Consider the following 5,538-nt stretch of genomic DNA (forward strand, 5'->3'; position numbering starts at 1 on the left):
TTAGCCAGGATGGTCTCGATCTCCTGACCTCGTGATCCACCCGTCTCGGCCTCCCAAAGTGCTGGGATTACAGGCTTGAGCCACCGCGCCCGGCCTTAAAATCCTTACTCTCAAGTACAGACTAATACTATCTCCATTTGACAGATGGAAACGCTGAGGCACACTAAGCAACTCCTGCAAGGGCACACATTCAGGAAGTGGCAGAGCCGGATTTCAAGTTTAGACAGCTAGGATCCAGAGCCCATGCTTTACATCCTAAAAGAATAAGGCTTTCTTAGAGCAGAGGAGCAGGTGGCACCTGCCTGTGATCCCAGCTACTTGGGAGGCTGAGGCAGGAGAATCTCTTGAACCTGGGAGGCAGAGGTTGCAGTGAGCCGAGACTGTGCCATTGCACTCCAGCCTGGGCGACAGAAGACTCCATCTCAAAAAAAAAAAAAAAAGAACCACATGAAGGCTCTGCTCAGATCATTCCAGTCCTGACTCCCACAGCTGGCCTGGCAGGTCCCACAGACACTGAGGGATGCATGGCAGCTCCAGGGCTCTGGTACTGGAGACAGAGAGCTGAATACAAAAGAGGCCTGGCCTCAAATAATTCAAAATAACGCAGCACGAAGCCAAGTATGGCAAGAATACAGTCATGCTGCAGAGAGCTCAGAGGCAAGCGAGATGAAGGGGGCTGGAGTATGTCGGAAATGTTCAGAGAAATGGTCTTGAGGCAAAAGGAGGTGGAAGGACAGGCTGTGTGGGAGAAAGAAAAAGGGGATTTCTGGCCAGGCATGGTGGCTCACGCCTATAATCCGAGTTCCTTGGGAGGCTGAGGCGGGCAGATCACTTGAGGTCAGGAGTTTGAGATCAGCTTGGCCAACATGGTGAAATCCCGTCTCTACTAAAAATACAAAAACTAGCCAGGCGTGATGGCAGCCACCTGTAATCCATGCTATTCGGGAGGCTGAGGCAGGAGATCAGTTGAACCTGGGGGGTGGAGGTTGCAGTCAGCCAAGATCGCGCCACCACACTCCGGCCTGGGCGACAGAGTGAGAGTCCCTCAAAAAAAAAAGGAGTGGGGGGCGGGCCGGAATGCAATGGCTGGTGGCTGGGCCAGGGCATGTACTTCTACCTGGAGCCAGATCCGGGTGTAGGTCTCTGCCCTTACAGACCCTGGTCATGTCCTAGGTCCTTGTGAACAGACAAGGAAGGCCCCCCTGCGGGACTTACAATCTGGTGAGGATGGTCTTTGAGGTCCCTTTCAGTTTGGGCTCCTCGGTATTGATTCTAAGCCTGAAAGACGGTCTGAGGCCAGGATCGGGAGGGGCCTTCCATGCCGGGCTAAGGAGTTGAGAATTTTGCCCACAAACAGCAGAAGCCGTCCATGGAGATGGAGCAGGAGCTCATCTGAGAACAAAGGTGTTTAGGAAGAGTGATCTGGCTGAGACGGACAGAACCACGATCCTGGAATATTTCCATTGACTCCGTCATACCCTGGCTGCCTCTTCCCTGCATTTAAATCAATAGGCTTTAACGTGAATTATGTTTTAGAGTAAATTTGAGTGGAAAGCACAGAGCGCGCCCCCACACTCTCTCCCCTCACCCTAGACCATCATCATCCAGACCGTGTGGTAACATTTGTCACCACTGATGAACCTTCATAGACACATCAGTCCCAGCCTTTTTCAAAACGAGCTTTTCAGCCCGGCGCGGTGGCTCACGCCTGTAATCCCAGCACTTTGGGAGGCCAAGGTGGGTGAATCACTTGAGGTCAGGAGTTTGAGACCAGCCTGATCAACATGGTGAAACTTTGTCTCCAGTAAAAAAAACACGAAAACCAAAAAACAATATTAGCCAGGCGTGGTGGCACACACCTGTAATCCCAGCTACTTGGGAGGCTGAGGCAGGAGAATCATTTGAACCCAGGAGGCGGAGGTGGCAGTGAGCCGAGATCGCAACTTTACACTTCAGCCTGGGCAATAAGAGCGAAACTCCGTCTCAAAAAAAAAAATAAAGAGCTTTTCTGTTCTCTGTCTCTCGGCACGCTTTGAGAAGATGGCAGGATCCAAAATCCTGTAGTGGCAGATTCCAACCAGCGTGCACATTAGGATCATCTTTGGCCTCTTCACAAAATCCAGAGGCTCAGACCCCACTTGTACCCAATGAGTTGGAACCTGCAGGTCTGCGGCCTGGGCGTGTAAATGGGGCTCTGATTCGCTCCTTTGGTTGAGAACCTCCGATATTCAGCCTAGAACTGGGTCAGGCAGTCTCCAACATGGAGGCACCATTTTCCCGACACGCCGCTGTGTGGTGCCAGCTTTTGTGACCACTTGGTCACAATTGCTCCTGTGCAGTTTCTGACGGGACTTAGTGAATGCACAGGCATTTTACGAGCGCGAGGTAGAAAGAACTGAGCTCCCAGGGGAAGGCAGAGGGTTGGGAGTGCGTGATGGGATCAGCCCTGTCCCTGGGACTGAGCATTTGTTTAGGCTTGATTTCCACCTGGAGAGACAAGTTCTGTTATCAACAATACAGAGTCAGCACTTCCGCCTTGGGAGGGGCCCACAGAATAGCTTATCTTTTTTTTTGTTTGAGATGGAGTCTCACTCTGTCACCCAGGCTGGAGTGCAGTGGCACGATCTCAGCTCATGCAACCTCTGCCTCCTGGGTTCAAGCAATTCTCCTGCCTTAGCCTCCTGAGTAGCTGGGGTTACGGGCGCACGGCATCATGACTGGCTAATTTTTGTATTTTTAGTAGAGATGGGGTTCCACCATGTTGACCAGGCTGGTCTCAAACTCCTGACCTCAGATGATCCACCCGCCTCAGCCTCCCAAAGTGCTGTGGTTACAGGCATGAGCCATCACGCCCGGCCAGAATAGCTTATTTGTCCTGACATCCTACAGATGGGGAAGCTGTGGGGCAGATGGGCAGAGGTTTGACTGAGACCACACAGCTTGCTATGGCTCAGGGAGAAACAGAAACTTGGCTCCTTGAAATTCAGTTTTCTTTTCAAACAATCAAGCAAAAACCCGCATCATTGGTTGCCATCACAGGGGCCACTGGCTACTTGGGAGCACGGAGAGGCAGCTCCTCTGAGCACTCCTTGTCTTCAACAGAGGCACCGACATGGAAGCCTGAGGCCAGGGCCACCTTTTGACTCATCGTGAACTTTTTGTAAATTCACCTTGTGTTTTAAATAAAGTCTCAGAGAATGATGTGTGGTTTCATTCTCAGACACTCTGCCTCTGCTTGTCGTGTTCCTGGCTGTGCATTTGAGTCTGTGTCTCTTGGTGGAACCGTCAGTATGGTTTATATGATGGGAGCTCCAGCAGGTGCCTCAGTGAGGTGTTAGGAAGCTGGACATGATTAATCTGGTCCCTTGCCCTCTGGAAGCTCAGTCTGGTGGTGGGGAGAGACATGTACAGAATTACCTAAGAGAAAATGCAGTTTCTCCAGGCTTTGTTTCCAAATGGCACCAATATATGGCTGCACGTCACCAATCAATGTTCATGTGATGAATGGGGGCTGCGGACTGGGGCTGAGCTTGAGTCAGAGAAAAATATCATTGCTAAAGCCTGTCAAAACAGGAAGAATTATGTAAGTGGAAGGGGTTTGAACCAAAAAAAAAAAAAAAAAAAAAAAAAATCGAATGTATAAAACATCTACTACGTGTTAGACAAAGATGACTTATCTTTGGATGCTGTCCATCTAGTTGGTCCAGAGGTCACTGCCTGATAAAAGGTCAGACAGCCACATGCTACACCTGAGGACTATGGGTGGAGACCAAGGAATCAGCTCAACTTGCTGTTTGCAAGTGGAGAGAGGTCCTCACTGAGGACCGGTGGCCACCCAAGATGAAAGTAGAAACACACCCACCTTTAGCAAACTATTTTTCTTTACATCATTTTCTCTCTTTCCTCCTTAGGGTTTTGACACGGTGATTGCCAATTGTTGTCAAACTTATTGACCAAGGGAACTGCTTGGTGTGATTGTCTCCCCCATATCCAATTCCTATGTTGATATCGTAACTCCCAGTGTGATGGTGTTAGGAGATGGGGCCTTTCAGGAGGTGATTACATCATTAGGATGGTGCCCTCATGAATGGGATTAGTGCCCTTATAAGAGGCCCCACAGAACTCGCTAGCCTCTTCCACCATTTGAAGAATAGTGAGAAGGAGCTCTAAACCAGGAAATGGGCCCACACCAGCCATAGAATCTGCTGGAGCCTTGACCCTGGACTTGCCAGCATCTGGAACTGTGAGAAATAAACTTCTGTACTTTTTTTTTTTTTTTTTTTTTTTTTGAGATAGAGTTTCACTCTTGTTGCTCAGGCTGGAGTGCAATGGCCCAATCTCGGCTCACTGCAACCTCTACCTCCTGGGTTCAAGTGATTCTCCTGCCTCAGCCTCCCGAGTAGCTGGGATTACAGGCATGCGCCACCATGCCCAGCTAATTTTTGTATTTTTAGTAGACACGGGGTTTCACTATGTTGGCCAGGCTGATCTCAAACTCCTGACCTCAGGAGATCCACCTGCCTCGGCCTCTCAAATTGCTGGGATTACGGGCATGTGCCACAGAGCCTGGTCAACTTCTGTTATTTAAAAATTACTGTTTATGGTATTTTGTTAGCAGCTCAAAGGGACTAGAGACAGGAACATAGGTTTTGAGTAGAAAGAGGGTTTATTTCAAGCACACTGAATTTTAGGAGCCTATGGGGCTGCAGCTGGATGTTAGTCTAGACTCTAGGAAAAGCTCTATGAACTCCAGTTTGGATTTAAGAGTCATTAGCTTACAGGCAGAAATTGGTCTCAACAGTGATCTTTTCAGTGGAGTATGGGAAGAAGGTGGCCTACAACTGAGCCCTAGAGGAGTAACAAGATTTAAGAGAGAGCTGGAGGAAGAGGAGCCTACAAGAGGCAGAGAGGCAGCCAGAGATATGAGTGCAGTGCTGCCTCGGATTTCTGTGGGGTTTCTACAAGAGCAGCACTTAGAAATACTAGCAGTCAGAGGTTAAAGGCACAGACTTGGGAGCAACTGCCTGGGTTTGCATCCTGGTTCTGCAACTTTCTACTTATGTGACTTTGGCAAAGTTATTTAATCTCTCTATGCTTCCAGCTTCATCTTTTAACAGAGGAATACCAATACTGTCAGGTATGGGCTTTGATTTCTCCCTCCTTAGAAGCTGATGCATTTGCCTGTTACAGTTTCATGGATATTGGTGGAAGACACAAGACTTGGTGAGAGGCAAAGGACTTTATTCCTCATGGTGCAGCAGGCAGCATGAGCCCCCGAGTCCCACAGGCCTGGATGGATGTGGTGCAGGTAGTAGGTTTGCACTGAGCTGAGGAGCACTGAGCTTAGAGGATCCACCTATTTTATAACAGGTAGTAAGCAAGCTTGCTTTTTGTCCTGAGGGGATACAAGTTGCCTTGTTGCCAACACAACCCCCAGAAAGGGCCTGGGGAAGGGGCAATCCAGGCTTTGCCTGCTTGTCAAACCCAGCAGGAAGGCAGGAGCAGGAGCAGGAGCAGGAGCAGGGAGGCAGGAGCAGG

Source organism: Piliocolobus tephrosceles, chromosome 19 (genome assembly GCF_002776525.5).
Source record: "Piliocolobus tephrosceles isolate RC106 chromosome 19, ASM277652v3, whole genome shotgun sequence".
Lineage (NCBI taxonomy): Eukaryota > Metazoa > Chordata > Mammalia > Primates > Cercopithecidae > Piliocolobus > Piliocolobus tephrosceles.